Here is a 25,406-nt window from a genome sequence, read left to right as displayed (position 1 = left end):
CATGGACCTGACATTCCAGGTTCCTATGTAATATTGCTCTTTACAGCATCAGGCCTTGCTTCTATCACCAGTCACATCCACAACTGGGTATGTTTTTGCTTTGGCTCCATCCCTTCATTCTTTCTGGAGTTATTTTCCACTGATCTCCAGTAGCATATTGGGCACCTACTGACCTGGGGAATTCCCCTTTCGGTAGCCTATCATTTTGCCTTTTCATACTGTTCATGGGGTTCTCAAGGCAAGAATACTGAAGTGGCTTGCCATTCCCTTCTCCAGTGGACCACATTCTGTCAGATCTCTCCACCATGACCCGCCTGTCTTGGGTTGCCCCACAGGCATGGCTTAGTTTCACTGAGTTAGTAAAGGCTGTGGTCCTAGTGTGATTAAATTGACTAGTTTTCTGTGAGTATGGTTTCAGTGTGTCTGCCCTCTGATGCCCTCTTGCAACACCTACCATCTTACTTGGGTTTTTCTTACCTTGGACGTGGGGTATTTCGACCCATTCCCTATCCTATCCAGTGAGTCCTACCACAGTGCTCCAAGGCATATAGTACATGTATTATTGACCCTATCTCAAGAGATAAGGAAACTGAGGCTCACAAAATTTAAGGAACTAAAACAGAGTCAAATGCCTAGTAAATAGCAGAGCTGGGGACTAGCACCCAGATCTGTCTGACTTTAAAACCTATGTTTTTGTTTTTGCTTTCCCCCTTATGCCATGGATTTCTATCAAGAGGATTGACTCTGAGGCTTAGTGTGGCCTGGTTCCGTAGTCATGTGGACATCCCACCCATAACTGCAGGAACATAGTGATTATGAAACCTCTAAAACTATACTTCAAAGAAGGGCTTGTTCTTAAAGATCAATAGAAAAGTGATACCCAATTTTGACCAAAGTTTCAGAAAATATTGCTCATGGAATGATTTAAACTCTTTGACCTGCCAGACAAGATTCATTTCATAACCATACCAAAGCACTGAGTGTCAAGTTCTGTTGGATGTGGGAACGTGGTTCTCAAGTAGGTCTAGCCTGCTGCTTACTGCCTGCGGGATATCCCTGGACCCTGCCTCCTAAAGGCAGATTCTTGGATTGGCTACAAAATCTTCTGTAATTTCTACAATTTAACCCAGGTCTGTTCTTGTATCTGGCATGAGTATATCCTTTACAGTGTCTCCCCAAATGGAAATTCCAGGTTAATCCTATGACTACAAGAATTCAAGAGGTTTAGGCTTTTAGCTAAAATGGCCTACATTAATGAGTATCTCTGACTCTCCCCTACTCTTATGTAGCTCTAACTGCTCTCGATTTAAACATCAGATGTATGAATTTACATTCTCTTTCTCATAAAGCAGTTAAGGAGGGGTGGTGGGGTGGTGGGCGGGTGTGTGTGTGTGCTTTAACTTATATGGTCCATAATAGAAGGAAGATCAGGAGGTAAGGGGGAAGAGGAGGAAGGAGAGGAAGCAGCAGAAGTGAAGAGAAAAGTTCCCATCACTAAGGCAGTGGTGGGAGCTGAGCCAGGGACGACACATACTGCCCTCAGCAATCTGACCGCTTCTAATTGGGAAGATGGATATCCCACTGACGTGTCCTCAGTGAGCAGTACAGTTCCTTTCCCCTCAAGAGCTGTGCCTGAGGCCACCAAGACTTGAGGACCTCTAGGGGACCTTTTCAGTTTTATTTAATGACAGAATAACTACTCTGCTAGAATCCAGCTGATGACTGTGGTCCCAAGGAGTGTTTCTCTGAGAAATGTTGCTAAATAATTCATATAAATTTAGTCTTCCATTGTCGATGGATGTAGCAGAATCCTGAAGAATTAAAAATAAAATATCCTATATGGTTATATAATTTAATATTGATTCTTACCCTGCAGTCCACTCTGGTGGAATATTATGTGCGGCCTTTGTTTTAGGGAACCTTGGGGCTGGGGAGAGGGTAGCGTGGAAAGGCCGTAAGTTTCCAGTTAAACTAAAAGAATGAACTTCAGTTCATTTTGTTCAACTGTCTATCGTATCATTGTTCAATTTCACTTAATTAAATCTTAAAAGTTTTAAAACAAAATATACATTGAAATTATGTGATATACAACATAAACTTTTAAACAGTAGCAACTATGCCCATTTAACAATTCTACAGGTATAATAAAAATGCTAATATATGTTAATGTTTAGCCTGTGGTTAATGTTTTGTCTTGTTAATTTCCCCAGGGCTTTTATTACTGATTTAAATCTGCCACACTACTCAACTGATTGCACTGCTTCCATGAACTGCATGGAAGTAGCTCAAATGAATACTGATTAACAGAAATGAACAAACATTTGGCTGGGCCAACCATTCTTATTATATGCTTGTAATCATTACATACATTTTCTTACAATGAGATGGGCATGGCAGGCAGTTTCTACTCATTTTTTCCTACAGAATATATGTATATGAGTATTAAATTGATTTATAACCTTGTACTTCGGGAAGCACATAATTATTAATTAACTACTGATTGATCAGGATAGAGAGCACAGAGGATAATGAACAGATCTGGGGACAATGTGAACATTTTATGCTCCCACAGATTTGCTGTGACTCATCATTAATTGCTTGACCATTAAAATAAAAGTTCACTAATAATCTGTAATGTATTCTGAATCAAACTATTTAAAAAAATCAGGTGCCATTGTTTGAACATTTCATTCAAGTCAGCTCTTTAAATAAGCTGGAATTTAAAAAAAAAAAACGCAACTAATGTCCTATAGATCACTCTGCTGTTTAGTTGAACTATAGCACTTACAGTGAAAAGAGCATGCAACTTGGAGTCAGGAGACCCCGGTTCCAGTCCCAGTGCATCCTCCTACCATTTCAATAACTCTAGAAGAGTCCTTTAATCACCTTCAAACTCAGCTTCCTCGTCTGCAAACTGAAGCTAACAATGCCTGCTGTACCTGGCAGTAGTGTGAAGATCAAATAAAATAATGGATGAAAGTGAAATGTCTCCCACATCCAGACAGAAAACTGACTCATTCATTCCATGAGGCAGAACTGCTTACCTTTGGCAACCCTCTTTGTGAATTAGAATCCTGGTCCAGCTGGTCAGGTATATAACTACCTATAAGTAATATTTGGAGGAGTTCTTTAACAGGGGGACTTTGGGGAACTAGTGAAACTGTTTGGTGACACTGGATCCCCACTCTGAAAGGGAGCCATACTGAGTTTGCCCACATTGTTCATGCATCACAGTCTGATCTGTTTTGCTCTGGGACACCTGGAATATCCCATTCTGTTCTTCAGGGTTCCAATTATTGACAGGTGGTACACGATCTTTGCGAATTACTCTGTGTCTCTAACCTGTTTACTTGTGTCCATGGGAATGAATGCTGTGAGGAGGCAAGACAGGTTTTAAAAAATCATTTTGTGGAAGAGACTTTTATTTTTACTAATTTATAACTGCTGTAAGTGGATTTTGAGAAGAAATAGAACCCTGCATGTGTGCCTAAAGTAATACCAATCCCTTCCCAGCACTGGGAGCCTAGGACTTTATTGTTTAATCACATATGGCCAATATTGTTGGGGCTAAAAGAGAACTCCATGCAGTCAATAAACTCAATACTGAATTCAAACACCACTCTTCCAAATGTACTCATCTGCTTGTGTTCCCTGTCCCAGCGAATAGGAATCATCACCTCTACTCACAGTTGCTCAAGCCAGAAGAAATGAAAGCATTTCTGGTGAATTCTCCCTCTTTTTCACTTCTCTATGTCCAGCGACTGTCTTATTTTTTTTTCTCTCATATAACTTTTAAACTTCTGGGCTTTTCTCCATACTCAGGTTTTAGGATACCATAAACTGCCTCAAGAAACTCCAATACTTTGGCCACCTGATCCAAGGAACTGACTCACTGGGAAAGACCCTGATGCTGGGAAAAATTGAAGGGGAAGGAGAAGGGGATAGCAGAGGATGAGATGGTTGGATGGCACCACCGACTCAATGGACATGAGTTTGAGTAAGCTCTGGGAGTAAGCCTGGTGTGATGCAGTCCATGGGGTTGTAAACAATTGGACACAACTGAGAGACTGAACTGAACTGAAACTGCCTCTTAGAGCAGTGCTTCTCAAACTTGGATATGTATACAAATCACCTGGGAATCCTACACAGTTAGATTCGAACACACATAGTATACCTGGGTTGAGGTCTGGGATGAGCAGCAAGGTCCTGGGCAGCTGCTGCTACTAAGTCGCTACAGTCGTGTCCGACTCTGTGCGACCCCATAGATGGTAGCCCACCAGGCTCCCCCATCCCTGGGATTCTCCAGGCAAGAACACTGGAGTGGGTTGCCATTTCCTTCTCCAATGCATGAAAGTGAAATGTGAAAGTGAAGTCGCTCAGTCATGCCCAACTCTTCACGACCCCATGGACTGCAGCCTACCAGGCTCCTCCATCCATGGGATTTCCAGGCAAGAGTACTGGAGTGGCGTGCTATCGCCTTCTCCGAAGGTCCGTGGGCAGTGGTTATGAAAGTGTGGCTCCAAAACAAGAAGCATCAGTATCACCTGGGAACTCATTACAAATACAAATATTAAGACCTGACCTTAAATCTATTGAATCAAAAACCCTGGCCATCCTCCAGGGGATTTTGATACACTTCAAGTTGGAAAACCACTAGTACATAAATGAGCCCAGCATCCTCTTAATTGGCCTCCCAACCTTCAGTTTTGACCTCTTCCAATTCAGAGGAACCTGACATGCTACAGTCCATGGGGTTGAAAAGCATCAGACACAACTGAGCAATTGAACAACAAATTCATTCCCTTAACAGCAGTTCTCTGAGACCCTCTCAGGAAGTCCTAGAGATCAAATCTATTATGATAATAGTACTAAGATAATTTGGTCTAGTCCCTCACAAATATATTGAATAATTTTCCAGAGACGTCATGTTGTATAAAGACATCATTGCTCTGGAATGGCGGCGGCGGCAGGCTGGCGCACTAAGCGCAGGCGGCAGTGGCGGGCCGGCGTACTAAGCGCGGCCGAGAGCTACCCCACGTCCGAAGTCGGGGACAGCGGCCCAGAGTGCCAGGCTGCAATGGCGCAAGAACTGCTGGGAGGAGCCACCCAGCGTCCGGGGTCAGGGGGGGCTGGGAGGAGACACCCCGCATTGGAGGTCAGGGCGGCGGCCGGAAGAAGCTACCTAGCGTCCGAGGCCAGTGGTGGCCGTGAGGAGACACCCCACATCCGAGATCAGGGGCGGCCTGGAGAAGCCACCTCGCGCCCAAGGCCGGGGCGGTGACCCTGAGAAGCCACCCCGAGCCCGAGGCCAGTGGCGGCAGCTAGGAGGACCACTGTTTGACCACTTCCAATTTGCCTTGATTCATGGACCTGACATTCCAGCTTCCTATGTAATATTGCTCTTTACAGCATCGGATCTTGCTTCTATCACCAGTCACATCCACAACTGGGTATTGTTTTTGCTTTGGCTCCATCCCTTCATTCTTTCTGGAGTTATTTCTCCACTGATCTCCAGTAGCATATTGGGCTCCTAATGACCTGGGGAGTTCCTCTTTGGGTATCCTATCATTTTTCCTTTTCACACTGTTCATGGGGTTCTCAAGGCAAGAATACTGAAGTGGCTTGCCATTCCCTTCTCCAGTGGACCACATTCTGTCAGATCTCTCCACCATGACCCACCCATCTTGGGTTGCCCCGCAGGCATGGCTTGGTTTCATTGAGTTAGACAAGGCTGGGAGGAGCATCCCGAGGAGCAGTGGCTGAGCAGGCACAGGAGGGCCTAGAGGAGCTATCCCACATTGAAGGTCAGGAACGGTGGTGGTAAGGAGATACCCCTTGTCCAAGGTAAGGAGCAACGGCTGTGCTTTGCTGGAGCAGCCGTGAAGAGATACCCCACGCCCAAGGTAAGAGAAAACCAAGTAAGATGGTAGGTGTTGCAAGAGGGCATCAGAGGGCAGACACACTGAAACCATAATCACAGAAAACTAGTCAATCTAATCACACTAGGACCACAGCCTTGTCTAGCTCAATGAAACCAAGGCATGCCTGTGGGGCAACCCAAGAAAAAAAATTACACCGCTTTCCAATGAAAGAAGGTAACTCACCAAATTAAAGATTTAGCTGCAAACATAAAGATGGAGTTATACCTCCTCAACAGAATTGAGTTTTTGCCTTTCAAATGGACAAATCTCCAGTCATGAGCTGGACTTGCTATTTTGCTTATATCCATCCACTATAACTAATCATCGAAGATCTAGGAGAATTTGGGGGAAAAACATGAGCAGTGTGGAAATACTGTGTTGAATAATGTTGAAATTCATGATTTATCTTCAAAAAATTATGAGGACATTGACATTGATGATGCAAAATATATAGTAGGTAAAACTGCTGGCAGCTTAGCATGAGTCAGGTTAGAGGCACCAAACTCTTAATAGTAGTCACTGTACTTCCCACTGCTAAGCACTTGCAGTTTTTAATAAAGCCAGTTTCACTTAAGAATGCACTTGAAGAAACAGTAAAAATTTTAGTAAATGTTCACCCTTGGAAAGGAACAAAATAAGTCAGTTAAAGAAAACAATTGACAGTTTGTAACCAATGATAAAATTTGCATTATCAGGGTTCCCAGTTCCACAGGTAAGGAATTTGGAAGTTGCCATCCAAAAAACAAGAAGCTAAACAGACTAAAAATTCAACTCTCTCCAGATCTATAAGAGAGGAGGGGAGAGATGGTAAACTACTACTACCAAGATGAGAGAAACAGATAGCAAATAGAGGGAATAAGGGCTTACAAAGCACAGACTTAGGAGCAGAAACTGCCTTGGGAACCCAGGGCTGGAGTAGGAAAACAAACTGTAACTGGCAAACTGCTGGAGGCTCAACAAAGACAACTTTGAAAATTAAACTCTCCAGAGATACCTAGTCATAAAGCCACCCCAACAACGTGAATTTTACCTCCAGAAGTTTGACCAGATTCCCATAGTAAATGTCTGAGAAAAAAATTCCTCAAGCTTCCAGCATGGAGAAGGGGAAAGGAAGCATTTTGAAATACACCAGAGCACTCTGTTCTTTTCAACAAGGCTTGCCCTCAGGAGAAACCAATTAACTAAAGCCTAATGCTGCCAGGGTCCAGCCCCGGTGGATCCAGGGTAATTCAAAGGGGAGACGGAATCGGCGTCCTGGGAAAAAACTTATTTAATTACAGATATAGAGAGAGATTAGAAACGAATAGTGTAGTAGGAAATATTAGTGGAGAAAAAGAGGCTGGATAACTTGGTTTATGTGGGATACCAATAAAACTCCAAGACAAGGAATTTGCACCATCTACGTTGGGCTACCGGCGCCCGTTTGAATATCGGAGGGTGCCCCGCCTTGGGCTCCCTCTCTCAGGGATCTTAGAAGCCAGGGCAAGTAAGCGTGGTGAGTACCCACGCTCCAGATGGGAATTCAGCCAGAAGGGGAAAATAAGAACGACACGGGGGAATCAGTCTTTCCAGAAACTGATCCGATTTCTTTATTTTTTAGGTTTGCTTATATACCCTTTGTTACACTTTGAGACAAATGGAAATTTTAAAGTCACATGGGGTCAGCAGTCCTGACCTTTATCAAAATCAGGTGCTTCACATAAATGTATTTTTAAAAAAAAAAGGTCTTAGGGGTTTTACATCATCTTCTGGCCATGAGGCCTGCTGACATTTTATGACCCTTTCTTTCTGATAACAGTCAGTTAATCAGAAAACTTATTTTTTCCAAGGGTGTTTTTTCTTAAACCAGGCTCCACCCTCTGAAGGTAGCAGATAAAGTTGCATTCCTATAGGGTGAGAGTGTAGTGGGTTACAACTAAGAAAGGAATTTATTTAACCTAAGGTTAACATGATTAATCTTAAAGGTTAATACTTATTTCTCCTATACGCTAGTTATATTCATTATAAGGGCAGGGAATATGGAGATTTAGCAGTAAATATTGGCTCAACAAATGAAAACCCTTCACCAATGTTCCCCTTAAGATCTATTTAGTTTTAAGATAGTGATAAAGTTACATTTTTACATAGCAAGGACACAGTGATTTATACCAAAGTACAGTGATCTATAACAAAAGAGAAAATTCATTAACTCAAAAAGTCTAGTATTGCTAACATCAAAAACTACTATATTTCCTTTTCTATATTCCAAATACATTAATATATTCCCAGTTGCCTAAGGATATGGAGGCCTGGCGGCAATCATTGACTCAACAATGAGAAAAGCCCTATGCTAATTAAGATATTCAAAATACTCCAAACTCTCCATGCTGTTTATGGTTGAGAGGTAGTAAACAATCATATGTGTAGTGGCAGAAGTGTGGATAATCCTGTCACACAAGCTAGTCTGCCAGCAGAGAGGTTTGACCTCGACACCCTTGTCATGCCCAGGAATTTTTATTGACTGGAGCTGCAAGTTTACTCCTTCTCTGAGAGAGGTGGTGGGGGGTCAGCCCCCCATAAAGTCAGAGGTATAGGTGAGAGCATAAAACAGTAAAGTAGGACTCTGGTTTTGGGGGTAGATGATTGGCAACAGGGGGTTTCCTGAGGCTCGATCCCACCTTTGCGTATGCCGAAGCCTCCTTCCTCATGACCTTTGCCATGGGCGGAGTTCCTCATGCTGGCTCCCAGCATAATGCTATCGAGTATTTTCAGAACCTAACTCACCTGGGCAAGAGAAATACCCAACTCCAGCTTACTCTAGCCATCCCTGCTAATAGTGGAGGTGGAATTTTAAAAACTGAGAAACAGTTGGGAGGCTTATGCTCCAGAGGCTTAGGCTCATTAAAAGACCAAGACCTAAATATAAGACTGTAGACTGCCTCCTCTTCCCTACAACTTACTATCATTACAGGCCTATTTATAGCAGTTCCTTTTAACCGATAGATCATGTCCAGCTATCAAGAAGAAAATTACAAGGCATACTAAAAGGCAAAAAGCACAAATTAAAGAGACAGCAAGATGTAGGAATTATCAGACTGGGAATTTAAAACAACTATGACCTATTAATAATGGATACAGTAAACAGTACCCAAGAACAGATTGGCAATGTAAGCACAGAGATGGAAATTCTAAGAAAGCCAAAAATAAACACTAAACAGAAAACTACTAACAGAAATGAAGTATGCCTTTGATGGGCTTATTAGCAGATTGGACACAGCTGAGAAAAGACTCTCTAACTGGAGGATATGTCAACAGAATGCTCTAAAACAGAAAGGCAAAGAGAAAAGAGACAAAAATAATAGAATAAGAACTGTGGGACAACTACAAAAGGTGTAACATATACATAATGGGACTATCAGAAGGAGAAGAAAGAACAGAAGAAATATTTAAAATAGTAATGACTGAGAATTTCTCTAAATTAATGTTAGACACCAAATCATAGATACAGAAAGCTTGGAGAACACCTAGCAGGATAAATGCACCCCCACCCCAGAGAAAACCCCACACATAGGCATAAAATTTTCAAAATACAGAAAATCAAAGATGAAGAAAAATTTCTGAAAGAAATCTGGGATGGGGGAAATATCCTACCTATAGAGAAACAAAGATAATAATTATAGCTGACATTTCTTTAGGAACCATGCAAGCAAGAAGAGAGTGGAGTCAAAATAAAGTGGGAAGAGAAAAAAAAATCACCAATCTAGAAAGCTAAGAGTAATCTGAAAACTTACCATTCAAAAGTGAAGGAGAAATTAAAACTTTCTCTGACAAACAAAAATTAAGAGAGTTTGTTGCTGGTAGACCTGCCTTGCAAGAAATGTTAAAAGAAGTTCTTTAGAGAGATGGAAAATAATATAGCTCAGAAACATGGATCTATATGAAGAAAGACGAGCACTGAAAAAGGAATAAGTGAAGATGAAATTTAAAAAAACCTCTTTTCTTACTCTTAAACTAACAGATAACAGTTTGTTCAAGGTATATACACGGTTATATATAAATGAAATGAATGACAGCAATAATACAAGAAATGGGAGGAAGGAATTGGGATTATTTCGTTATTATAAGGTAGTCACACTACCTGCAAAGTGGTGTAGTGTTATTTGAATCTGAACTTGAATTAGTTGTAAATGTATATTGCAAACTCCAGGGCAACCAATAAAAAAAGCTTAAAAGAACTAAAATTGATAGACTAAGAAAGGAGAAAATAATGGAGCCACATAAAAAGCTCAGTTAAAACTACAAAAAGCAGGAGAAGAATGGAAGACAAAACCAAGAACAATGTACAAGGGCAGCAAATAGAAAGCATGGTGACCAAGATAGTAAATATTAATACATACATAAGTATTAACTTTGAATGTCAGTGGTCTACATGAATTAACTAAAAGACAGAAATTTTCAGGGTAGATCAAAAATGTGACCTAACTGTATGTTGTCTACAAGAAACCCACTTTAAATATAAAAACCCATAGAGATTAAAAGTAAATGGGTGGAGAAAAATGTACCATGCTAACACTAATCAAAAGATAGCAGGCATAGCTATATTGATTTCAGATAGAGCAGACTTCAAAGTAAGAAAATTTATCAGGGATGAAAAAGGGCATTACACAGTGATAGAGAGGCCAATTCTCCAACAATTCTTAACATGTATGTGCATAACATTAGACCATTAAGCCACATGAGGCAAAAACTAATAGAACTGCCAGGGAAAATAGATGAATCCACTATCATAGTTAGAGGCTTCAACACACCTCTCTCAGAAATAAACAAATCCCAGCAGGCAGAAAATCAGTAAGGACATAGTGGAATTTAAGAACAGTATCAATCAATTGGATATAATTGACATCTATAGACTATGTCATCTACCAACAGCAGAATATACATTTTTCTCAAATACACATGGGACATTCACCAAGATGGACCACATTCTAGGCTATAAACACATCTTAAAATGTTTAAAAGCAAAGGAAACATATAATATCTGCTCTTTGACCACAAAAGAATGAAATTGGAAATCAATAACAGAAACAACTAGAATATTCCAAAATACTGGAAGATAAGATAACATGTTTCTAAATAACACTTGGGTCAAAGAAGACTAAAAGAAGATGAAAGTACAACTTAACAAAATTTGTGGGGTGCAGTGAAAGTAGTTCTCTGAGTGAAATGTATAGCATTAAATATGTAATTAAAAAATCAGAAAGTTTTAAAATCATAAGTTTCTACCTTAAACTAGAACAGGACAAGCAAATTAAATCTCAAGCAAGCAGAAGAAAAGAAATAATAATGACTTAGAGCAGAAATCAGTAAAACTGGAAACAGGAAATCAATAGAGAAGATCAATAAAAGCAAAAGCAGGTTCTTTGTAAAAATTGATTTAATTGATAATCCTCTGGTCAGGCTAAGAAAAAAGTAGAGCACACAGATTACTAATAACAGAAATGAAGATAAAAGGAAATAAGGGAATACTATGAACAGCTCTATGCCCACAAATTTGATAACCTATATGAAATGGACCAATTCTTTTAAAGACATGATCTGCCAAAACTTACAGAAGAATTAGATGATCTGACTAGAACTACACCTAATAAAGAAATTCAATCAATGATGAATATCTTTCCAAAGCAGAAAGAACCAGGCCCAGAAGGGTTCACTGGTGAATTCTACCAAACATTTAAAGAAGAAATTACGCCAATTCTCTACAATGTCTTTCACAGGATACAAGGAAAGGGAATACCTCTTCACTCACTACAGGAAATCATTGATACCAAAATAGCTAATGAACATGAACATGCTTGTGCGCTCAGTCATGTGCAACTCTTTGCAACCCCATGGACTGTAGCCTGCCAGGCTCCTCTATCCATGGTTTTGTTTTGTTTTGTTTTGTTTTGTTTTCCAGACAAGAATACTGGAGTGGGTAGCCATTTCCTTCTCCAGGGGATCATCCCAAGCCAGGGATCGAACTGGAGTGTCCTGGGTCTTCAGTATTGCAGGCAGATTCTTTACCCGCTGAGCCATTGGGGAAGCCCCCCAAATAAAGACATTATATGAAAAGATCTTTCATATTATATGTCATAAAAGAAAAACAAATTAAAATGAGATACCACTACACACCTATTAGAAGGACTGTAGAATTATTCTGGCTGTTAGAATGCCCTAAATCTGTAAAACACCACAAAATGCTGATGAGGATGTGGAAAAGCAGGTATTCTCATACATTGCTGGTGGGAATGCAAAATGGGACAGCCATTTGGGCAGACAGTTTGGTGGTTTCTTACAAAACTAACCACAATCTTACCACATGACCCATCAATTGCACTCCTTCCTAGTTTCCTAAAGGAGCTGAAAACTTATGTCTGCACAAAAACCCACACAAGGATGTTTAGAGAAGCTTTATTCCATAATTGCTGAAACTCAGAAGCAATCAAGATGTCCCTTAGTAGGTGAAATCAGTAAAAAGTTGTGAAACAGCCAGACAATGGGATTTAATTCAGCACTAAAAAGAAATTAGCTATAAAGCCATGAAAAACATGGAGGAAACTTACATACATATTAGTAAGTGAAAAAAGCCCATATGAAAAAGGCTACTTACTACATGATTCTAATTAGATGATATCCTGGTAAAGGTAAAATTATAGAGACAGTGAAAAGATCAGTAATTGTCAGGGTCAGGGGTAGGGGCAGACATGAATAGGCAGAGGATACAGGATTTTTAGATGAGTAAAAGTACTCTGTATTATATTACATTGATAGATATATGTCATTATACTTTTGTTCAAAGCCATACAACACATAATATCTAGTGAACCCTAACATAAACTATGGACTTTGGTTGATAATGATGTGCCAGTATAGGTTCATCCTTGTAAAAATTTTTTAAAAAGAAAAAAAAATAAGGACTCGTCTGGTAAAGGATGTTGATAATGGGGAGAGTTATGCATCTGTGAGGTCAGGGGCTATATAAGAAATCTCTGTACCTTCCTCTCCATTTTGTTGTAAACCTAAAACTGCTCTAAAAAATAAAACCTTTCTTTTTTGTGCAATATGCAGGATCTTAGTTTCCCGACCAGGGATCAAACAAGTGCCTCCTGCAATGGAAGTGTGGAGACTTAACCACTGGACTGTCAGGGAAATCCCAATAAAGTCTTTCAATAAAAGAAAGCTTTCACTATTAAGAAAAAATCAGGATTTGGTAAAACTTAATTCTTCCACTATGAGCTTTACAGCTTTTGATGAGGCTGTGGTGATATTAATGCATATGGTATTTTGATATCGTATAGTGAAGTGTGTTAACGTTTGGCACATCTGCATAACTCAGTGAACCCCATTTTTCAAATGATACAAAATCACATAATGGCTAAAGATCCACTAAAACGGCAAGGAAGATTTTTTTTTTTAACAGAAAATAAAAAGTTAATTGATATGTTTCAGGTTCCATATTGCAGCTAACCTTTAAGAAACTGTCACTTGTCAAATTTTTATGTAATATCAGAGAAATATAGCCTTAGTTATCTTAAAAGCATATTAAAACACTGCTCTTTTTGCAACTGTTTATCTGTGTGAGATCAAATTTTCATCAGTTTAACCACTCCAAGTGCAGAAGCAGATATGATAATCCTACTATTAAGGATTATTAAGTCTACTATTAAGTCAAAAGAAAGAGATTTACAAAACGTAAAACAATGCCACTCATCCCATTAAAAGATTTTGTTTTGGAAAACATATCTATATTCTTAGAAAAATATATATGAGCATGATGACTTTACTATTTAAAAAAAAAATCATTTGTATTTATTTGGCTTGCACCAGCTCTTAGTTGCGGCATGGGAGATCTTTAGTTATAGCATGTGGGATCCAGTTACCTAAGCAGGGATCGAACCTGGGTCCCCTGAATTGGAAGCACAGAATCTTAGCCCCTGGACTACACCAAGGAAGTCCCTATTATTTTTAAAATAAAATAGTAAATTAGTATTTTTAAATCTTGTTTTAATTTCTAACAAAATAAATAACAATAGATATAATTCACATAAGCAAGTCTCTTTGGAGGCTTCTATACTTTTTAAGAGTGAAAAGGAGTTCTGACAACAAAGGTTTCCTGCATACTAACACCAAGAATAATCAGAAAACAATAATTTATAAGTAAATTACAAAGTATTTATAGTAAAGAAACCATTATTTATCTACTGTGTCTGGAGAGCTTCCCAGGTAGCTCAGTGGTAAGGAGTTCACCTTCAATGAAGGATACACGAGCTCAATCCCTGGGTGGGAAAGATACCCTGGAGAAGGGCATGGCAACCCACTCCAGTATTCTTGCCTGGGAAGTCCCATGGACAGAGGAGTCTGGCAGGCTACAGTCCATAGGGTTGTAAAGAGTTGGACATGACTTAGCAACAAAACAACAACAAAATGTGTTCTGAGTGCTGGAGTCACAGGAAAGATAATATCATTAGTTCAGTTCAGTCACTCAGTTGTGTCCGACTCTTTGCAACCCCATGAACCGCAGCACGCCAGGCCTCCCTGTCCATCACCAACTCCCGGAGTTCACCCAAACCCACGTCCATCGAGTTGGTGATGCCATCCAGCCATCTCATCCTCGGTCGTCCCCTTCTCCTCCTGCCCCCAATCCCTCCCAGCATCAGAGTCTTTTCCAATGAGTCAGCTCTTCACATGAAGTGGCCAAAGTACTGGAGTTTCAGCTTTAGCATCATTCCTTCCAAAGAACACCCAGGGCTGATCTCCTTCAGAATGGACTAGTTGGATCTCCTTGCAGTCCAAGGGACTCTCAAGAGTCTTCTCCAACACCACAGTTCAAAAGCATCAATTCTTCGGTGCTCAGCTTTCTTCACAGTCCAACTCTCACATCCATACATGACCACAGGAAAAACCATAGCCTTGACTAGACGGACCTTTGTTGACAAAGTAATGTCTCTGCTTTTGAATATGCTATCTAGGTTGGTCATAACTTTTCTTCCAAGAAGTAAGCATCTTTTAATTTCATGGCTGCAGTCACCATCTGCAGTGATTTTGGAGCCCCCCAAAATAAAGTCTGACACTGTTTCCACTGTTTCCCCATCTATCTGCCATCAGCTTAAAAGCCCTCAGTGGTTTCCCATAGCCTTTAGGATAAAATAGATATCTTACCTTCACTTACAATATCCTTGATGATCTTGTTCCTGCAAAACTCCGAGCTTTGCGTCTCCCTCCTCCCATCACATTCTATGCTGAGTTCTTTCATAGCATCACAAGCTTTTTACACATGCTCTACATTCTGCCTGGAAACCATCCCCTTGTTCTTTGGGTTCCAATTTACATTTGACTTCCTTCCAGAAACTTTTCCTATCCCCCAAAGTCTGGATTTGATCTAATTCTATAATCTCCTACAGTCCTCTATACTTCCCTGACCATGGTACTTATGACACCGCATTGTAATATTACTTCTTTCAGCCTGTCTGTCCACAAAGGTGTAAGCTTTACAAGGACACAGACAAAAGCAGTCTTGTTCATCACTGAATTACCAGTGCTCAGCAAAACTCTCTACTTATTAGGTGGTTAATAAATATTTGTTGAATGAATAATAAATTAAGCAATAAAATGTTATATAACATATGTATTAAAATACCAATCATAGGACGTCAACAAAAATTTCTGCATACGGATCTAGGAGAAATCTCTCCTTCAAAAAAGCTGTGAAAAAACTGGAAAAAAATGTCAGAATCAACATTTTCATAGCTCAAGAAATTAACAAAAGGACTGCAAAGATCTAAGGAGTATTTATTCAAGAAAATGACTGAACCTCTGAAAGAGTAGTGAGCATTCTATGAATCCAGTAATAGCCTGATATCAAAATTTCACAAAGCTATCACAAAAAAGAAAACTACAGAAAGATATCACTTATGAAGATAGACTAAAAAATCCTCAACAAAATTCTAACAAGCTGTATCTAGTAACACATCCCTGAATTTGGAACCCTACCTCATAAAGACATACTTAAGTGCTAAAAATATACAACTTTTAGAAGAAAATATAAGCATAAAGTTTTGTGACACTGGATTTATTTGGCAATGATTTCTTAGATATGACACTAAAAACACAAGTGACAAAAGAAAAAAAATAGATAAACTGGACTTCATATAAATTAAGTACTTTCATGCCTCAAAGGACACTATTAAGAACGTGAAAAGAAAACCTACAGAGTGAGAGATAATATTTTCAAATCATATATCTGATCAGCATCTAGTATTCTGAACACTAAAGAACTCTTATGACTCAACAATAAAATAATAATAATATTAAATACATGGATATAATCTGATTAGCCCTTTTATAGTCTGTCACTTACCTGATACTAATTATGCATCTTCATTTCTCATAGCTTGTTGCTATTCATGTGTCTGTTCCTATTTACTGGGCTTCCCTGGTGGCTCAGTGGGTAAGGAATCTGCCTGCAGTGCAGGAGACCCAGGTTCGATCCCTGGGTCAGGAAGATCTCCTGCAGAAGGGAATGGCAATCCACTCCAGTATTCTTGCCTGGAGAATCCCATGGACAGAGGAGCCTGGAGGGCAACAGCTCATGGGGTGGCAAAGAGCTGGATACCACTGAGAGACTAACACTTTCACTTCCTCTTCACTATGCACAATTAAAACTTGAGTCTGACGTAAGATGTATAGTATGTAATGGGAATGCATAGTATGTAAAACTGGGGCTGACTATCATGCAACATTACCTACCACTCTATCACAGAACTCCAAATCACATACAGCAATGTCCATGCTATCCCAGGTACAGGCTACCACCACATAGCACAATATGTCAGGAGAGCTGAATTTTGGATTTTCTTTAACTCACTCTGATTATCACTGTTGTTAAATTCTGAGAGGCTGAAGGAGTAGAGTATTAGATGGGTTACAAAGAAAAAATATTAGAGTACCACATACATTATGTATATACTCCATTTCTCATGCAAATATTCAAAAACCACTGTACTGCCAGGCACTACTCCTAAAATTGTATGGGAAGCCATGTACTGATAGATGGCAGCAGCACTGTTCCAGGATTGTTCCTACTGTAACTTCAGCCAAACCCACTAGCCACAGTCCATCTAAATAAAGACATGGTCTCTGACCAATACCTGGAGTCTCTGCTGATTGCCCTGCACTGTAGACAGACTTCTGCTGATTGGTTTTAGCAAAAGATATAATCAGAAGGGTTCACAAATACTGCTGAGATGAATTTTGAAAAGGACATGATTGAAAAGACAGGAAAAAAAAATCAGGTGAATTGAGAAGAGTTGTGACCTCTGAACAGAAATAGCACAAAGAGACTCATCTTGCGCGTTTCCTCTGTGACAGCAGCGTTGAACACTGCTATCATTCTAACCCTTTCTGCCTATAGATGTTATTTTCACTTTTTCCTCCAATCTCTTCTTCTGGTCATTTCCTTAAATGTCAGTCATGGTTTTCCTACACCCTGGATTGGCTTCTGTCCTTGCCTATGCAATTAATGCGGTAATATAAAGCCTCAAATTCTAAAGTCTATTTATCTATGTGTATCTAATGACTAAACCATTGATCTAAATCAGGATGTGAATACGTATTTCAAAACAAATATAAATAGATTTAAAATTCATATATCAAAAAAAATTAATGAGGTAGTGCCATTTTGTCAGCTTGTGATTCTTTTTGTTCCCTAGTATTTGCACAGCTCCAGCCACCCCACAGAACTTTTGGGCATCATCTAAAATGGGCTTTCACCTGCTGCCTTCAATATGCTTAGACTCACAGACACATGGATATCAGAGCTGGCAAGCACCATGCAATCAGTTAGGTCAATTCTCCCTTTTACAGATAGGAAACTGAGGTCCAGAGAAGGTCAAGGATTTACACATGGCCAGCTTTTGGAAGTGCTGGATGTGCCCACAGAATTCATCTCGGTTGAATTTTACTTTCTGCAAAGAGATTTCAGAAGCTTTCCCAAATACTAAAACTCAAACAGAAATGCTATCAAAATGCATTGCTGTTTTGTATCATCTGTGCTCTTCCACCCTAACATTAGTGTGAATAATCAAAAAATTATTGAAATTGAAGGATCTACTGCTTATAGATCATTCACGAATGAAGGATATTCCAGGCCAGTTTCAGGAAATCTGTACGGTAAGCATTCTAATAACTAACATTGTGGTTAGTTATAGCCCTTTGCTCTTTACAAAGCACTTGTCCATATTACATTATGACATAGGTGCTTTATAACCAGGTCTGTGAAGATCTTATGCCTATTTTTACCAAGAGAGGTTCTAAGAAGTTAAGTGATTGCTCAAGGCCACACAGCTAATAAGGGACAAAAAAGGGCCTTTAAACCAGGACCTAACACTCCAAATTCTAACATGCTTCTTTATAGTCCCTATTGAGGAAACTGTTTGGGAGTAACTTAGAATCAAAGATTCACCAAGTTCAAAGTTGATACTTAAGAAACTGTGGTCTTCAAGAAGATGGAAAAAATGAGTAGCAACAGAAATAACCCTGGCCAAGTGTTTCCTGTATTTCTTTCTTAACAACAAAAATGGTCTCAAGTGACACCCACATTGTCCAGTTGGACATGGTGATTGAAATATGGGACCTATTTTTGATTTATGCCGAAGAGTAATAAGGACTTCACTTGAAATGTACCCCAGAGCTGAACTTTAAAACCCATCTCTCATTCTTTATGAGTTACTGAATTAGTAGGGTGAATATCCAAGGCCTATTCTAGCCCTAGCTCTGCTATTGGGACTTTTGTGCCCTTGGTAAGGTCTTGTCGGGGCCTCAGTTTTCTCATCTACAAGATGAAGGGGATTGGATTAAATAAGCACTCCCAACTGTGGCATCTTAAAATTCTATGGCTCTAAGAGCAGGTATGGTGCCAGGAAAAAGGAGTCATTTCCCTTTGAAAGTAGAGGCTGTCTCCTTCCTTGCCCATCATTTTGCCTTTTTTCCCCTCCTCATGGTTTTGCAGCCGCTATAATAAAGTTAAGTAAGACTTGGACAAGAAGCTTGCTCACTGTATCATGATCTTTTAACAGATTTCATAATTTAACATAGTGATGTGACAACTAATAATGAAAAATAAACAGAAGTTTGAGGGGCATACACGGGGCTCCTGATGGGCACCATCAGATCAGAGAGTCTGCAACCTGTCAGGAGAACGTATTACCTTGGGCAGCTGGGGCTCAGAGCACATTTGTAGGTCAGATCACAGAGAATCGCCCACTGATTTCAAAGGCCCTTCAATGGTACCCAGAATTATTCATAGAAATACTCTCAGGTCAGCTGTAGACCCCTAAGACAAATCATTAGGCTTCTACATAACACAGGAGAATTGCAAAACAAGTTTGTTCCAAGGAGGAAAGGTACTTTTAGCAAAAATCCTTGTTGTAACATCGGATTCTGCCCATGTGGGAATTGTCTGCACAAAATTAGTGATGTCTACTACAAAATACCGGTAGAGGCAATAATGCTGATTCCACAGCATGCATGGCAGCTATGCAAACCCACTCGGATTGGGGACACCTGAAACATACTGTTCTACTTGAAGAACAATGAAATGGCTTCGTTTTTGAATCAATTTACAGTGGGTAAGCGGACAAGGCAATGGCACCCCCACTCCAGTACTCTTGCCTGGAAAATCCCACGGATGGAGGAGCCTGGGGCAGTCTATGGGGTCGCTAAGAGTCGGACACGACTAAAGCGACTTAGCAGCAGCAGCAGCAGCAGCACAGGGAGTAAGAGCAGGGCTTCTAAGACATATGCCCAGAGCAGGGCAAGTGTGATAAAGAAATGAATTACTGTGAAAATGACTGAAGAAGAAAGGGAAGAAAAGCAACCCTTGACTACACATAGCTGGTGATAATAATTCTTCCAGATCTTCCAAGGAGTCAGCCCCCAGTCTTTTAACAAGAGGAAAAGAAACAAAATGAGATTCTCATCCTTTACAACAAAGGTACAGGCACTACTGTTAGTACCACTGCTGTGGAGAACAGGCAAGTGGACACTGGAAGTCCAACAGAGTTACTGGGAAAAGACAAGATGATGAGCAGCGTTTTTGTATTGACTTTCCTTCAGCAACTTTTGATCAACTGACAAATCAGCAGGCCTCTTGCTAGTGTCATGAAATCATATGTTTCTGGAGCCAAAGAGGGGGAGCAAGGCTGGACATATGAGTGCTCTATCCGCTCAGTTTTATTAAAAACTCACTGCTTGTTGCTAAGATGTATCACAAAAGATTGCTTTTCTAATAAAGAATAAAGACAGTCTCTTCATTCTGTTTCCTTATCTATGTTTCCCTAACATATAAAATAATATCTGCCTCACGTCTTGCTATCCTGCCAGAGCTAATAACATACATGAATCAGAAGTGGATTGTTTTGATCTGAACATTGGCAGTTCAGCAACAAAAGAACACAACGACATTCAGGTTTCAGCTCCCCTGCAAAAGGCCACTAAGTAGGTCTCCCTTCAGACACCGCCTCAAATATCAATTCTGAGACAGGGAATCTGGATTACTGAGTAAAAATAAATGCTTAAAAAGCAACTAATTAAATAATCATAAGAAAAACACATGAAGTAGAATACTGCATGAAGTCAGCATTCAGTTTTATGGGTCACACCATAAAAATAGTCCTTACACAAATGTCCAAAGAGCAAACAGGCTATGAGGAGCTCCATGGAGTCTTGCAGTCACCTACTCATTCACTTTCTTGGTCACTCACCTCTCCGATGTATCAATCGGCCATCCTCTTCTCACAGGCTCCCCTCTCAGCAGACAGTCACCTGTCTGTCTGCCTATTCTCACTCTTATGTGTTCAAACAGTCCTTCTCTCCATCGCCCCACTCACCTCCATGCTCACAAATCTTTCTGTTTACTCTGCAAGGAGGATTTTACTTGAAATGTGTCTTCCAAAGAAATCATTCCCTATCTGGGTGGCCTTGTAAATTGTCCAATGAAAACGCTGGCACTCATGTGCTCTTCTTATCAAGAATTCCCTTCAGATCTAAATTTCTTGCCTCTGATTTGCCCCTCTCTGTGTATTGACTTCATGACTGACCTGTCAGTCTTTGTATTCACTCAGGTCACAGACTTCACAACATGGGACGGGAGGCAAAGTGTTTCACTTGAGCCCTCAAAACATACACATCTGATCCCAGGTCTCCTGCTGCTGCTTTTTTTTGTTTGTTTTCCTTTTCTGCTGTACCACATGGCAAGTGGGATCTTAGTTCCTGAACCAAGGGTTGAACCCACACCTGCCCCTCCACCCCCTGCCATGGAAAAACAGAATCTTAACCACTGAGCCTCCAGGGAAGTCCCCTCCTGCCTCTTATATGTGATTTCACTCCACTCAACCTCAGCTTCCTCATCTGCAGAATGGGGACAATAATAAGTTTCACTTTATGTCATTGTGGTGAGGGTTAAAAGAAAGAATCTATACAAAGTGCCCAGCACTAAGCTTGGTATATAAAAGGGACTCAAAAAACAGCAATTTTCCTTTCCTCCAATGCATACTGTATGCCTACCCTGTCACTCCACTCTCTATAACCCTACCTAAAATTTTAAAAAGTGACAGAGGGTACTTCTGAACATACTTTCTGTTCTTCCTCTTCACTCCCTTTTACCATGGTTATCTCCAGCTTCCTGTTCTCCTCTATATGCATCTTTCCTCTCCAATCTGGTTCTCTGGTTCCTCACTGGTACAAGAATATGAATGGACTAAACAAGCTCTAAGGGTTACAAACAGCACAGCTATAGCCACAGTCTGGGTTCCAGTGCTTCTTGGGCAAACAACTGTTATAACAACTCCCTCAGAAATAGATTGGATAATGACAGCACATCATACAGGAAATTGTCCAATAGGAGATTATTGTGGGTATTTTATTTTGAACTGGATTTTTCTCTGGTCAGGGAAAAGTGCATAAGAAACAGACTCTATTTGTCATTTCAATGAAAATCTCTGAAAAGCAAACACTTACTACAATTTAGATGAAGCCATGGCCTTTTTATTAAAAGCATGAAACTGACATATGGTGCTTCCCCATCCCCAGGGAAACAAGCCTTCTAGGTTCTATTTATTTGCTTCTGAAAGTTTTATTGAGTTTTCACTTTGAGACCTGAAAACTGTCCTAAAAGGCAATAAAAAGGCACAAGGCTAGCCCTAGTTCTCCCCACAAGCAAACTGCTTCACGCCTATGCCAATGGCCTCTGTGGCCTGTGTGGCAATGCCCGTCCTCTGCCTTCACTTTTTCAGTTAAAGATCTGCCTCTGGAGATAAAATTTCGTGTAGCAGGTCTTCCCATAAAAGGAAATTGCAATCTGTTCTCACTATTACATTTTTATTGAAGAAGAAGAATTGAGAAGGAAGAGGAGGGAGAAGGAAGTGGGGAAGGAAAGCAATGAAGAGAAGGAGCAGAAGATGAAGGACAATTTAGACAAGAAACAAAGTTACCTATTAGGGAATATTATTCTCAAGTGAACCAGGAATCTTCCTATAAATCTAAGCTGTTGCATAGTTTATTTGAAACCATCATGTACTCAATGAGTTTACCCAATTCTATTTCCACGAACTAAAAGTACACCAATCCAGCCTAGAGGGTTTAGCATGGTATCACCCAGGCCATTTGGTCTGGTATCTCCTTTAGCAATGTTCTCTAAAAACAAAGACTGGCTATGGCTTGACTTTTAAAGCTATGTATCCAACTTGAGACAATAAGTACATTTTATTCTGGAAGCTAACAATTAGCTATTTGTATGCAATTTATGACTGAATAAAACTTGAGTCTTCAAGGGCATTTGCTAAAAAGCTGTGCATTAGCTTTTCTACCAGTGACTTCATGAGCGCTTTTTAAAAAAAATTACTACTCATAAAACTCAAGCAGAAAAATTATTGATGATGTTCAGGTTTCTTAATTAGTCCTACTTTCCCTTAATAAGAGTCTAAAAGCAAGGGTATAATTTTATAGGAAGCGGTTTCTTTAGAAACAGGACCAGTTCCCTTCCCCACAAACCTTTTCTGTTTTCTTTTCTGGAAACAATCCAGGCCCACCCAGACATCCAAGCTCCTGTTTCCAAACCTCCCATATATGCAGGTGACTGGTCCAGAGTGGGAGGCCTGACCTCTCCAGCACCCATGTTGCCCTCTTGCTGCTGGAGCCAGCTACAGTGGGCCTTGGGGAAAGGCAGTATATCAGACTCCTTTCTTCCAAAGTCCATCCAGGGTCTCAGGACCCAGGTGGCCTGCTACTGCTTAGGACAGAAGTCTGTGCCACAGGATGAGTTCTGGAAGTGAGTAAGAAAGACCCTCTTCCTTCCATATTCCTTAGTCACCACCTAAGTTCCATGCCTCTACAGTTCCTTGTCAATAATCATCTATTCCCCACAAACTTGGTGCTCGCCTCTTCTCTGGCTGGAAGAGCCTTTATTCACGGGGAAGTTCTCTGTGACAGCTTCCCAGGCTAGGTTGCTGCTGCTGCTAAGTTGCTTCAGTTGTGTCCGACTCTGTGCGACCCCATAGATAGCAGCCCACCAGGCTTCCCCGTCCCTGGGATTCTCCAGGCAAGAACACTGGAGTGGGTTGCTATTTCCTTCTCCAATGCATGAAAGTGAAAAGTGAAAGTGAAGTCGCTCAGTCGTGTCCAACTCTTAGCGACCCCATGGACTGCAGCCCACCAGGCTCCTCCATCCATGCATTTTCCAGGCAAGAATACTGGAGTAGGGTACCATTGCCTTCTCCACCCAGGCTAGGTTAGAAGCCCCTTAACCTATGTCCGTAGATTGCACATTGGTTGCTCTCTGTTTCTGTCAATTGTATCCCTCACAAGACTGGGAACTCTTTTGAGGGCAGGGACCGACTTTTTAAAAGATCTTTTTATTCATACCACACAATCCAGTACAGAACATACCTAAAGTACTCAACAAACACTAATTAGATATATAGATAAAGCTGTGACCTTGGTAATATTGGTTATTACCACTGAATCAGGCAAGTATTTGCTTCTGGAGAAAAACCTTATCAAATGAAGTCAGTTTTCTGAAATTAACCACCTAACAAAAGAAGTACACACACATTGTCAAATATTGAAGATATAACAGTCAAATGTTCTTTTTTACCCCTATTTTTAAGCATTAGTTTAATTAATACTGACGCTTTGAAAGTCCTAGAAATAATCAGGATCATTAGTGTCAGCTAGACAAAGGTATGAAGAAAGTTTCTGTAATAGAGCCCAAACTGCTTTCACAAGATAGTCTGGAAATAAATAGCTCACTATGAAATTTATGACTTGCTTTATATATTAATCAACGGTACAGTGGTGCTCTAACAAGGTTAAAAATGTTCTCTGATTTCCATTATAAAGATAATTTCAATCAAGCAGCCTAACAGTCTAATGGTGTAGGTCATTCTATAATTCAATTGTACTAATGACTATGGCATGCATGCAAACAAGAGAATAAAACTGGCTGAAAGACCAAACCTAAAACAAATGTTTCATTGAAAAAAAAATAATGATTTGCATCTTGTATTTTCAATGACCTTTTTAGTACTCATCTGCAGATGAAATAGAATCATTCCTCATGGCACAAGAGATACCTTTTGTTCCTGCTCATTTATTTTGTGTAAATTATATGTGCTGACCTTTAATTGGCTATAACTGGAGCACATTCTGAGCAACACTTTCATAATGATTTGCTTAGACTTCTGCAAGAGTCTAAGAGAAACAACTGACAGTTTCTATTCACTATTTATATAGCGAGCCATCTTTAAGATGTTCTCCAAGTCTAAACTGCATATTTGTATTTGATTCCTTCTGCATAAAGAATTTCTCAGGTAACTTATAAATACATAGATCCAGAATACCTTGGCAAGAAACTTCATCCTCTGCCTATTTTAATTTTCTTCACATAAAAATGCTCATAATATATAATTATGGCTGATTTGTGTTGTTGTATTGCAGAAACCAATACAACAATGTAAAGCAATTTTCCTCAAATTAAAAAATAAATTAAAAATAAAATTAAAAAAGATCATATGGGAAAAAGGCTCTAAGAGTCTGTGCATTGAAATCCACACTCACAATGCATTTATTGTGATTTCTAGGAATCCTATAATCAAGAAACGAAGAGAATCAAAAAGCATCTTAGGTGTTATTTTGGATATTTTTTGGTAGGAGAAAATACAGTAAGTCCCCTGCATATGAACCTTCAAGTTGTGAACTTTCAAAGATGCGAATATGTTTGCATGTCCAATAATGAAAGTTAGCATACTCACTATGTCCTATCAAAGAATCAGATAGTATTTTAGAAAGAATACTGGTGTCTTTGTCAGAAAAGATAGGTTTTACACCCTAATATGACATTAACTGGTTCATCTTTGGAAAATCCTTTGCCCCAAATCATATGCCTCAGTATTCTCATCTTCAAAGTAAGGAGAC

General features: G+C 39.9%; 1 protein-coding gene across 1 annotated transcript in view; it reads right to left on the bottom strand.

Annotated features, from left to right (window-relative positions):
• Positions 1–25,406, bottom strand: part of GPC3 (glypican 3) — a 451,564-nt gene that overhangs the window by 167,451 nt on the left and 258,707 nt on the right. The window lies entirely within an intron of this gene.

Source organism: Ovis aries, chromosome X, assembly GCF_016772045.2.
Source record: "Ovis aries strain OAR_USU_Benz2616 breed Rambouillet chromosome X, ARS-UI_Ramb_v3.0, whole genome shotgun sequence".
NCBI lineage: Eukaryota > Metazoa > Chordata > Mammalia > Artiodactyla > Bovidae > Ovis > Ovis aries.
This window is presented reverse-complemented; position numbering and strand designations above follow the sequence as displayed.